A 13,272-nucleotide genomic window follows, 5' to 3' on the forward strand; every position below is an offset into this window, starting at 1 on the left:
TGGCTGGGTTCCAGGAAAGACTCTTTACAGCATCAGGCGGCGACCTTGATGTGCCCCTCAGGCGATCCTGTGCGAAGGCCCGGCTCTGTCTGAACTCCCAGGGGAACTGGGACAAACCCACAAAACGCAGATGCAGAGGGTCACCGTGGAAGCTGGTGTATATTTGGGCTGGAACAGCCAGGGGCAGGACTCAGGCAGCCTGCCTCTGGTGAGAAAAACGGACAACTCGAGAAAGTTTATTTTTAAAAAGAGATGCATACACGTATGGGGGGTCATCCACTGTCTGGCCTGTCACCAAGGAAAGATTTAAGGAGAGAGACCTGTGTGTGCCTGGCCCTTCGATGTGCATTTTGCCTCTAACAACAACCTGGGGAGTTGAGGGAGGCACTCTTATTAGCCCCAGTCGACAGAGGGGGAAGCTGAGGCTCACAGAAGTGAAGAGTTCAAGGAAAGGTCACACAGAGAGCAACGAGCTCAGCCTGCAGCGGAGCCAGCTCTGTCTGATCCCAGAGGCCAAGCTCTTTAACCGTCACCCCCAAAGCCCTGCCCTGCTCAACACACAGACGGGGACCATGCGTGTCCACGGTCAGGCAGCTGCCTGGGGCATGGCTGGCTCGGCCTCCCAGCTCCCAGGGTGCAACCCTGCCTCCAGCATCTGGCGCGGCCCGGCTCTGCTCTGTGCTTCCTGTTCGGGAACACACGGGCCGGGCCTGAGAAAGAGCATAAACAGGAAAGGGCCAGGGTGACCCTGCAGGGCCCAGGGCTTCCTGCGCCTGCACACCACACACACACCTACACACCCACACCCAAGCCTGTCTCCACTCCTCTGCCTGGAAGTAGCGGTAGAGGGGGTGGGAGGATCAGCACACCAGGCTCTGTGTCCTGGTTCCGGGGATCGCTAGCAACGCAGCCCTGGCTGGAGCAGAGGGAGCAGACAGCCGTGTTACACAGCTGAGTCCTAAACCGGGCCTCAGTTTGCTCATCTGTGAATTGGGGATGCGAACACCCGCGCTGAAGATTAAACAAATGAACTGACAGCTCTGAGCTTCGTTGCTGCGCCACTGTTACTTCCTCCCTTTAAGGTGCTTCAAAACTTCCACGCGTCAGAATTACCTGAAATTGTTAACAGACAGATTCCTGGGGCCTGTCGCCAAATAATCTGATTGGGAAGTTACAGAGTTCTCGAGCTCTGCCCCTCCCCTGGCTCTACAAATCACTACATGGGGCACTGGATTCGGCATTTGAGGACTATTTACTGGCTGGGCACTGGAATGGGCCCAGTGTGGGGGCCAAGAGCCAGACAGGTCCAGGAGCAATCTAGGCTCACTTAGGAAGCAAGTACAGGGAAGTAGAAAGGAAGCCAGTTATAGTCTGGCTAAGAACACAGTGATGAAGATCAGTGACACAGTCACCTAGCCAGCACAGGCAAATTAAATAAACAAATATAAATATCTTAAAGAAATTTTAGATGAAAATGTTAACATTAAAAAAAAAAGAAGTGCGGAGGGCAATCAGGGACGAGAGTGGGGGTGACCTCGGCACACATGGCCCCCAGGGGAAGCAGGACAAGGCGTCTACATCTCCCAGCACCCCGGGTGCGCACCTGCCGCTGCTCCGGGCCCCTAGTGGCGTCCTCTCCTCTCCTCTCCTCTCCCCGGCCCTCAGTCTCCTCATCTGTACAATGGGGCCAGCAGCACTCACCAGCAAGGGCTGCGGTGAGGACTTCAGTGAGATGGAGGCTTACCCGTGAGAAGATAAGAGCGGGGGATGCTGCCGCCCTTTGGTAACTATGGGTCCCATGCAAATCTGAGAGAAGGAAGCAGCCATGGCGGGGGCGGGGGTGGGGGGCAAGAGGCTGGGGAAAGGAGGTCAGCAGGCTCCAGGAAGGCCAAGCAAGGAGCTTGGGGTTTATCCCGAGGGCTGAGGGAAGTGGCGAGTGCTGACGCGACTAAGGTCTGGGAGGGGGCATGGGCTTTTTCTAGCACAGGATGGCTTAGAAGCTGAGGGCAGCAGGCCAGGCGAGAAGTGCCAGGGGGCCCAGGGACCACCTCAGAAGAGATGTGATGGAGGACAGAGTGGAGGAGGCGGCCCAGAGGCCAGATGGTCTGGGCCGCAGGAGGTGACTCGGAGACCCCACTCTAGCCTCAGCTCACAGCCTTTCTTCCCCTGGGCCTCATCGGCCTCTCTGTCAAATGAGAGAGCGTGGCAGGTAGGGCAGGGCGAGGAGACCACTGCCCTGGACCACAAAACTTACAGGGGATCCCCCAAACTCAGTATTCAGGATCGACAACGTTCAAATGCCACATTTACAAATGCCAGCCATATGCAGAGACGTGGATGGACCGAGGGACCGACAGAGAGCGCAAAGTAAGACAGAAAGAGAGAAACAGGTATCATATATCAACACGTGTATGTGGAATCTAGAGAAACGGTCCAGATGATCTTATCTGCAAAGCAGAAATAGAGACCCAGATGCAGAGAATAAATGTATGGACGCCAAGGGGGGGAGAGGGGAGGAATGACCTGGGAGACCGGAATTGACATACACATGTGCCTGCTCAGTCACGTGTGACTCTGTGACCCCATGGACTGTAGCCCTCCAGGCTCCTCTGTCCATGGGATTTCCCAGGCAAGACTACTTGGAGTGGGCTGTCATCTCCTTCTCCAGGGGATCTTTCAGACCCAGGAATCAAACCCAAGTCTCCTGCGACTCCTCACTGGCAGGCGGACTCTTTAGCGCTGAGCCACACTACTCGGTACAAAATAGCTAACTCATGAGAATACTGTGGAGCATAGGGGGCTCTCCTTGGTACTCTGTGGTGTCCTAAATGGGAAGGAGATCCAAAAAAGAGGATTTATATACATATAAATATATATATAAATATGTGATATATATATGTGGGATATACATATCTATGTGAATGGCTGATTCACTTTGCTGTACAGCAGAAACTAACACAACATTGTAAAGCAACCATATTCCAGTTAAAAAAAAAAAACTGCCAGAAAAACACAGTGACAAAGGAAACATCACATTTTTAAATAGGATAAATAACGGTGCTAGCTAAGTTGTATTAGAGCCTGAGGCAGAAGGAAAACAAATCAGTAGTACTAATCCTGTCTTTATTGTTGACATATTGTTCATCATGGATTTTTTTAATCAATTTAGATTTTTTTTGGAGGGGTGTGTAATAGCTTCACCGAGACTGAATTCACATATCATACAATTCACCTATTTAAAGTGTATAATTCAACGGTTTTAAGTGCATTTACGGAGTCATGCTAACACTTCCACAATCAATTTTCGAGTATCTTCATCAGCCCAAGGAGAAGCCCCACGCTCGAGCGGCACCCCCAACCCTCTCCTCCCCCCAGCCCCTGGCCAACCACCCTGTGACTTTTCCTCCTCTGAACATTTCAGACAAACGGAAAAACAGAACACAGGGTTTTCAGCTGCTTTACATTTAGCATAATGCTCTCAAGGTTCACCCTTTATTTGGGTTTTTGAAATTTGCATTAAAACAGTACTTGTCTTGATTGCTGAGCTCTGGGCACTTCCTTAAACTCTGTACCTGAGTCTAGTTTCTCATATGCTTAATCTCAGCCCTGGGTTTAGGGGATCTCTCTAGATCAAACTCAGGTTTCTGCAAACCTCAAGTTGAGAGCACAGTTCTGTTCACACTGTACCCACGAAGCCCCCAGGCTGGACAGCAGAGGCTGCGAGGCGCCCCTCGAGGGAATCCACGTGGAGTGGTGGAGTGGCTCCATTAAGCCCCACTCCCTGGAGCGACCCTAACTCCACTTGCCCCGAGAAACTCCACTGCGGCGTCCGCTCTGAGAGGAGCGTTTATTGAGCTCTGGCTGTATACATCACAGGTCACCTCCCCACACACCAGGTTCGGCAGGCAGCCCCTTCATTCCCTTTATTTGAACAGTCACAGCGCACCCCCTCGACAAAACAGGGCCTCTGAGAACACGGGTGGCGAGGCACACGGCAGGGTGGCCCAGGGGTCAAAGGCCTGGGTGGAGGGCTGGGAAGGGCCTGGGGCCACGTCGGCTCTGCCAAAGACAGGCCAGGAGATCTGGGACAGGGTAACGTCAACAACCTCGGTTTTCCCATCTGTAAAATGGGGCTGAACTGCCTGCCTCAGAGGGTTGCTGTGACGACCACTGAAGCAAATGCTTAGGGCAAGACCCGGCAGCAGGAGGATTTCAGTAAATGCCGGCTCTTAATTTAGCATCATCTCTAATTACATGCTAATTAAACATTCCACAGTACAACCATAACAGACATATATACGACCGCTAAGAAGGGATTCGTTATTCTGCAGCTGATCTGGGAACATGATGTTTGGTGATAAAAAATGCTATCCAATTTTATTCTGGTAAGTATTCATGTTAGAAAAATACTCCAGAAAGGTATGCCCTAAACTGCTAAATGGAGCTTCATCTATTTCTCCTTTTCTCCCCTCTGAATTTTCTAACTATTCTACAGCAGATATATATTACTGGTGTGATATAAAAGAATGGAAAAATGAAATTGGGGTGATCTCTAGGTTTGCATAATACTGAGATTTTGAGCCTTGGAATGTCGAGCCGGCCTTGGAGAAAGCCCAGTGAAAGCCCAGAGAAGAGAGTCTGCCCAAGGTCACACAGCAAGGTCATGGGGCAGCCAGGCCTGGGTCTTGCTTTCCAGACACCCTGAGCCCGGCTCCTCTCTGCTGACTTGAGTCAGTACAGTTCAGTCGCTCAGTCGTGTCCGACTCTTTGCAACCCCATGGACTGCAGCACGCCAGGCCTCCCTGTCCATCACCAACTCCCAGAGTTTACTCACTCATGTCCATCAAGTCAGTGATGCCATCCAACCATCTCATCCTCTGTCGTCCCCTTCTCCTCCCGCCTTCAATCTTTCCCAGCATCATGGTCTTTTCAAATGAGTCAGTTCTTGGCATCTGGTGGCCCAAGTATTGGAGTTTCAGCTTCAGCATCAGTCCTTGCAATGAATATACAGGACTGATTTCCTTTAGGTTTGACTGGTTGGATATCCTTGCAGTCTAAGGGACTCTCAAGAGTCTTCTCCAACAGTGCAGTTCAAAAGCATCAATTCTTCGGCACTCAAGCTTTCTTTATAGTCCAACTCTCACATCCATACGTGACTACTGAAAAAACATGGCTTTGACTAGACAGACCCTTGTTGGCGAAGTCATGTCTCTGCTTCTTAATATGCTGTCTAGGTTGGTCCTAACTTTCCTTTCAAGGAGCTGGTTCATTCTCCTGCAAGAGCAGGGAGGCTGGCCCCCTGGTAAACAGTCTGGCCCTGGGCTTCCCTGGTGGCTCAGGAGGACACGGGTTCGATCCTTGATCCAGAAGATCCTACATGCAACTAAGCCTGTGTATGCCACAACTTCTGAGCCTGTGCTCTCGAGCCCGGGAAGCTCAACCACTGAAGCGCCTGTGCCTCGGGGCCCGGGATCTGCAGCAGGAGGGGCCCCCGGAATAAGAAGCCTCGCGCCACAATCAGAGTAGCCCCCACTCAATGCCATCGAGAGAAAACCCATGCAGCAACAAAGACCCAGCACAGCCAGATTTAAGATAAGTAAATTAACAATTCTTCCCCCCCCCCCAAAAAGAGGCTGGCTCTGGAGTCAGGCTGCAGATCCTAGTGGCGCCAGGAGCTACATGACCTGGGGCAAGACCCTTAACTTTCAAAAGCATCAGTTTCCTCCTCTGTACGATAAGGCTCAGACACGCAGCAGTACCAAAGGGCTTTTGCAAGGAGTTAAAAAGGATAAAGTGAGTCAAGAACTTTGTACCGAACAGTAGGTACTCTAGGCCTTATTATTACTATGACCAGTATGTGTGTTTGGAATCTAGTAGCGTCACAAAGGATCTTCCGCAGGGCACGGAATGCTAACTCAACAGACGCAGGAATGAAATTTCAACTTGGGCACTAGGGAGCCACGGCAGGTGTTTGAGCAGGAGAGGAGCACAGGGCTGGCGGCCAGCGTCCACCTAGGGGAACCGTCTCTGCCAAGGGCCTCCATCGCAGGCTCCACAACCGTGGCAGTCCTCCCAGAGCTGCTCGGCCAAACCACAACAACGCCCACTGGGTACAGTTCTGCCGCCTCCAGCGGTGCCCACTTCCTGGGTGCCAGCTGGGCTGGTGAACACCAAGTGATCAACAAGCTGGGGGGTGTGAGACAGCCCACACAGCCTCGTATGTGATGACCAGGAGGCCCAGAAGCCTGGAAGGGGCCACAGGGTAGCAGAGAAGGGCCCCTATATCACAGCCATGAAGACTGATTTCCAGTCAAGCCTAGCTCCTTACTCTGCTGTGTGACCTTGGAAAAGTCCCTTTCCATCCCTGAGCTCAAGTGTGCCCACGTGCAAAGAAGATGCTAACTGATCCATATGCTTAGGGGCTGCCACACAATAAAACAGCAGCGGTTTCCTCTCCGTCTGCTTCAGGTGGGAACTCTAACTCTTTGCAACCCCGGAAGTGGGTCCTTGGGCTATTTCTGTTTTTTAAGTTTGACTTAATTACTCAGGTCAAAGTTACAACCGCTGTATTTAACAATAACAGAGAACAGGACTTGCCTGGTGGTCCAGTGGCTAAGACTCCACGCTCCCAATGCAGGGAGCCCAAGTTCAATCCTTGGTTGGGGAATTAGATCTTGCATGTCACAATGAAGACCCAGTGCAGCCAAACAAATAAATATTAAGAAAAAAATACTAGAGAAGGATTAAGTCTCCTGGGAGCAAAATGTGCAATTCCATCCTCTTCCGTCTTTTAAGAGGTAAACGCTATCGATCACTGTGGGGAGGAACCCCCCACATACACACCTGCTTTCTGTGAGGTTACAGCCAAAGTCATATCTGAATGGAAACCACACGGGGCCTGTCCCCCACCATCCCAGACACCCATCCTTTCATTCTTCCATTTCCACGTCCCTCCTTCCAGCCACACACTGTCCGACTGCACCAGCGGATCTCAGCTGGGGCTGATTTTGAGGGACCGAACAGCACTGTCTAGACATAAGAGTCTGGGCTGTCACAACTAGGGGTCATCGGATGCATAGAGGCCAGAGATGCTCCGATGTCCAGCCCCAAATGCCAGTAAAGCCAGGCCTGAGAGGCTGCAGATCAGACGTATCCTGAAACTGGCTCCAGTCACCCCACACCAGGTCGGGGAGATCCTCCCGAGTCAGCATACGGAGTCTGTCATTCAGTAAACCCTGCCTGAGCACCCACTGTGCGCCAGGCCCAGCGCTGGTCCAGGGCCGCACTGGTTGACGACACAGGAGAAACCCTGGCACTCACGGGCGGCTGCCATCCTCCCGGGAGGCCGACCCAGCAGCGTGCAGGACCCTGAGAGGCCTCCCTCCTTTCAACAGCTCCGGAGCATCCTGGGCAGGGACAGCTGACATCCATTAGGCCAAAACCTTCCTGATGGACATGCAGGCTGCTTTCCCCTTAGACACAACGCACCCCATCACAAAAGAACGTGCCTCCCTTGCTGTGACCGAGGCACCCCACGGCATCAGCAGGGTCCCCTGGAAGCCTGCCAGTCCCACCCCAGAGGTGCAGAATCAGAGTCTGCATCTTATCCAGCCCCCAGGCATCCCGGGCCTTCCCAGGTGGCGCGGGCGGTAAAGAACCCACCTGCTAACACAGGAGATGGAAGAGATGTGGGTTCGATCCCTGGGTCAGGAAGATCCCCTGGAGAGGAAGCGGCAACCCACTCCAGTATTCTTGCCTGGGAAACCCCATGGACAGGGAGCCTGGTGGGCTACAGGGTCACACAGCGTCAGAGGTGACTGAAGCGACCGAGCGCACACACACGCAGGCATCCCCATCATATTCAAACTTGAGAAGCACAGCTTCGTACTAAGTAGTTACCTAAAAGCAGTCAGCTGGCTTGGGAGCCACACATCCTGTTTCAGCAGAAAGTGCCCTCCAAAGACCCCCCAACCAGCGATATGCGATCCACCCGCCACCCCCGCCCCCACCCCCCCATGCGTCTGCACCAACTTTGTATTGTCAGACGTTGCTGTTTCCCCTGAGCTGATGAGTCTTCCCATTTTCCAGATGTGGAGACTGAGGCTACATGGCCAGAACCCCGGTGGGACTGACAACTTCTAAGGCCTCCTCCCACCTCCGGCTTTTAGGATCTGGCCACGTCCTGGATGTGTTCTGGGCCAGCTTCCCGCCCAAGCACTCTGGCTCTCAGGAAGCGAAGCTGCTCACCTGGAAAAAGATGATGTCCTGCGAGAGGGAACTGGCTCTGGAGATGGGGGCGGGAGTGTCTGTAAGCACCACAGGGAGGCTGCCAAGTCCCCATTCATGTCCAGTCATCCAGGACAAAGGACCGGCTGGATCCCGGGGTCAGCCTGCCCTTTAATGCACAGGAGGTGACTCCAGGGCTCTGGGACAAGAGCACGACGGGGGAGGGAAAAGAGCGAAGGAGCTGGGGCGTGGAGGAGACCCCAGCCTTGCTCTCACTGGCTGCACATCTTAGCCTCAGTGTCCTCTCCTGAAAAATGGGCTCATGCCCCTCACTGCAGAGCTGCCAGGAGGACGTGCAGCCGTCACGTGGAGCCCTGTCTTGGGCAGGTGCCGCACCGCTGCATTCAACTACCTACCTCCTCATTGCCCTGCCCATTTGACAGATGAGGAGACTGAGGCTCAGAGAGGTGCCGCCCTGCCTGCCCTTCACTGCACATTGAGCTGTGGCCACGGGAGCCTTGGACCTCACAAGGTGTCAGATCCTTCGTCGAAATCCTGCCTCTGTCGCCTCTGTGTGACCCCAGGCAAGCTGCTTCGCCTCTCTGAGCCTCAGTTTCCAAAGCTGTGAAATGGGGATGCGATGCAGGGATCAGAGACGGGAAGCTGCCTTGCAAACTGCAGAACGTACTGGATGTTCCCACTCCACCCCAGGCTCCACGCTGTCCTACCCAGGAACACCTGTCACCCGTGGGCAACTCCCTTTTCTCCTGTGATCTCGGTACAACACGGGCAAGGCCAGGCAAAGCTGGCAATCCCCCTGGGAGGGAAAGCCACTTGCTCACAGTCACACAGATGGTGAGCAGTGGTGAGCAGGGCCAGGCAGCAAGTTGCAGGGCGGGTGAGGGGTCAGGGGGTGTCCAACCTGAGTGTGGAGTGCAGGTAGCGCCCAGGCTGGGGCTGCAGGTGTCTGGAGCTGTGGCCACTGGGAGCAGGCACACCCGAACTGGCTGAGGTCTTTCCTCCCAGCTCTCAGCGCTGAGGCCCCTTTGAAGGGTCAGTCATTCCCAGGATGTCTCCACCTCTCCCCAAACATTCCTCCTCCTCCTTCGGGGCCCAGCCTGGCCACCCGCCCGGGGATTGGCAGCAGACACTACCTGTCTGGGACGGCACAGCTTCTCTCTGGAGCCAGAGCTCAGGTCTTCCCGGCTATTCGGGCTCCCTACAGCTGGTCTTGTCCCATCCTCTGGAATCTTCCCTCCCTACCTGTGGCTGGCAGGTGGAGCTGCCAAAGAAATCAGACCACACCACCCCCTTGTCTAAACTCTTCCGTGAGCCCTCAGCCCTAGCCGGCCACTCCAGCTCCTCCCCACGGTTTGTTAACAGTGACATCCAGCACAAGTTCAAGGTCAGCCACACGTGGAAGTCAATTTTCCAGCAGCCACCTGTTAGAGAGGTGAAAAGAAGATGATGGCCTGACCCTTCATAACAGATTTCATTTCACCTAGTGTATCCGAAAATGTCATTATTAGTCAATATAGAAAATGATTAATGAGACAATTGACTTCCTTCTTTTCCTTAGTACTAATTTTTTGGTATCAGGGCATATCATTAGCGCATTTCAATCTGGATGATAAATTGTCAGGAGAAACACCCAATCCGCAACTAAAGGTCATCAGAGTTACAGCTGGACACGTTTACATCCATGCCCCCAAAGAGTCCTACACACATTTATAAAGTTTCCCAAGACATGGAATGGACTTTGTTTTGAAATCTACATTTCAATTGTATCAATATAAAAAATTCAGTGCCTCAGCTGCACTAGCCACGTTTCAAGGGCTCCACGGCCGCTCGTGGCTCATGGCTCCTGGAGCAGACACACAAGTTCAGTCCTTCAGTGTCTGGTCCCATAGCCCTCTCACGCCTCCCTTCCAGGCCCGTCCTGGACACGAGTGGGATCTCCACGCATGCCCTGAGTTCCCAGCTCCGTGATTCATCAGAGTCCTTCCCCAGCACCTCCCACTTTCGCCAGTCCCCACTCCTTCCTCCTAGATACAGCTCCAGGCTCCTTCCTCCAGGAAGCCTTCTCTGACATTCCCCACATCCCTGGTCCTTCTGCTCACTCCCTTGTTATAATGTCACACGGCATCAGCATTGTGCACTTCTAGGTTCCGCGACCTCAGTGCTCTCGACATCTGGAGGGCTTGTTGTGGGGCTGGCCTATGCCTTGTTTAGCAGCATCCCCGGTCTCAACTTACTAAACGTCAGTAGTGTTCCCTCCCCAAGTGGTCATGGCCAAAAATATCTCCAAGTGTCCCCTGGGAACACAATCGCTCCCGGCCAGGTGTCCCCTGGGAACACAACTGCTCCCGGCTGGGAATCAGTGCCTGTACACAGAAGGCACCCAAAAACATGCACCCAAAAAGAAGAGGCTCACCAAGCATTCTGTACCATGAAGGCTGCCTCCTCCAGGAAGCCTTCCTTGATGCCTCCAGTCCAGTTAGTGTTCTCATGGGCTCTCGTAGCCCCCTGTACTCACCCCAGTGCAACTTCCTCCAAGGGAAGGAACTGCATTTTGTTCACCACCAGATTTTAAATCCCTAGCTTGGCGATTGATACAAAGTATATGCTTAACAGGTATTTATAGAACTGGCAAGAAAACAGGGATAACAGGTTTAAAAGTCCCCACAGGGCTAGCTTTTGCCTGTTTTAGTTCAGGGCTCTCTCATTCCTACAGAGGTGCTAATTAACCATCCCTGCCCCATTTATACACGAAGCACTAGGCTAAATGTCAGCTAGACCTCTGTTCAAGTCAATGCCTTGGAGGCTCAAAACTTCTGGTTCCTCCTCCTACTGATCAAAAACGGTTACACATGGAAGAACATATCTACAATACATATGGCAAACAAGATATTTGTATTCAGAATATGCAAAGAGCTCTGGGAAATCAGCAAGAACAGAACAGGCAACCCATTAGGAAAAGGGGCAAATCTGAAGCGATACTTCATTTAAGACATTATCTAAATAGTCAATAAGCATTTGAAAAGGTGCACCACCTCACCAGGGAAATAAATGCAAAATAAAAATACAACTTGGGGCCATATACATCTGAATGGTTAAAACGAAAAAAGGGGATAATACCAAGTGTTAGCAAGAATGTGATGTAATTAGAACGTCCGTGTTCCATGGGTGGGAGAGGGACCTGGCACATTCTCTCTGGAAAAATTCTTTGGCATAAGAGACAAAAGCTGAATTTGCACCTTCTCTGGCCATTGCTGTTGTGGTGCCACTAAGTTGTGTCTGAGTCTTTTGCGATCTCATGACTGAAGCCCGCCAGGCTCCCCTCTGTCCATGGGATTTCCCAGGCAAGAATACTGGAGTGGGCTGCTATTTTCTTCTCCAGGCATCTTCCTGACCCAGGGATCGAACCCGCATTTCCTCCGTTGACAGGCTCATTCTCTACCGTTGAGCCACCAGGGAAGCTGTTCCATCTCTATGACCCAGCAGTTCCACTGTTAAGTATATATCATCAGAAATGCATCTAACTTCTTTCCCCAAAGGATACATATTGACCTGTTTCCTGCAGCACTATTTGTAACCACCTCCAACTGGAAACTACTCCAATGCTCATAAACAAGAGAACGGATAAATAAGTAAATACAATAAATCCATTCATACTGGACAGCCAGGATAGAGAACAAGCCGAAACTTCACATACTATGGGTGAATATCTCAAGACAGCATGCTGAGATATTAGCCCCCAAAAGCCAACACAGAAGACAATATATGTTTGTGTGCATGTAAGCACTTTATATGCATATGAAGTACAAAGACAGGCGAAATTAATCTCCAGTAGAAGATTCTGGGTCAGCAATCACTCTTTGCAAGGAGGCATGCCGGAGGCGGGCACAGGTATCTTGGGGTGGGGGTGGGGGGGTGCTGGGCACGTGCTTTTCTTGATCTAGGTACTGTCACACACATGAGCACGATTATCTTTTGAAAATTCATCGAGCAGTCTCTTTACGATATGTGCACCTTTCTGTAGGTCTGATCGATACCAATAAAAACAAGTCTTAGAGAATCACACTTTGCCAAATGCCGCTGGGCACCCTCCCACCCACCCACCTTTCCCGCGGTCTCAGAGGCACACACAGGAGTCCATTCATTCATTCAACCACCGCTGGCTGCCGGGCGCTCTCCCGGGGCCAGGCTCGGTGCCAGGTGCCGGGACATAAAAGTGGATGGAGCCTCGGCACCCGATTGTGCCAATCCCACCCCGGTGCCTGGCACACAGACCTGTCCCCACTGCACAACATGCCAGAAATGAGCCGCCACAGCTGGGGTGGCTTCTGCTCAGAGGCCAAGGAGGTGATGTCGGCCTGTTTTCCACTCTCTGTCCCGGCTCAGTGCAAGAAAGTCTGAGACTCTTTTCCTTCTTGCGCTGGGCCATTCTGCAGAGGCAGCAGGGTTCACACTCTGCTACTTGTCTGCCGCTGCCGCCTCCACTTCGCTCACCAGGCTTTCCTCTGCTCTCTGCAGGCTGGTGACTTCTGGGCTGTCATCCCCAGCCCACACCTCTCTCCCCGACACCAGACTTGGCCATCAACCGTGTCCACGTTGCCTCTGCTTGCGTCGAGCCGGGACCTCAAATTTAACACGCCCAAAGCTCATCTCTTGGTTTCTCCCCCTAACTCACCCCACTCCAGTTGTGGGCAGCTCAAGACGCTCGGGCCAAAAGCCTCGGAGGTAGCCAGAACCTCCGACTCCTCTCTGTCTCTCCCACCCCAACCCAACCCGGCAGCCAAACCTTCAAACTGCGCCTTCGAAACAGACGTGGACGATGATTTCTTGGATCTGACACCAAAGGCATAGGTAATTAAAAAAACAAACAAACTGGACTTCATGAAAATTAAAAATATTTTGTGCTTCACAAGACACTATCCCCAGAGTAATAAGGCAAGCCATAGAATGGGAAAATATATGTGCAAATCACAGAGCTGCAAAGGGGTTCACATCCAGAATCTACAGGGAAGCCCTAAAACTCACCGA

Source organism: Capricornis sumatraensis, chromosome 17, assembly GCF_032405125.1.
Source record: "Capricornis sumatraensis isolate serow.1 chromosome 17, serow.2, whole genome shotgun sequence".
Classification (NCBI taxonomy): domain Eukaryota; kingdom Metazoa; phylum Chordata; class Mammalia; order Artiodactyla; family Bovidae; genus Capricornis; species Capricornis sumatraensis.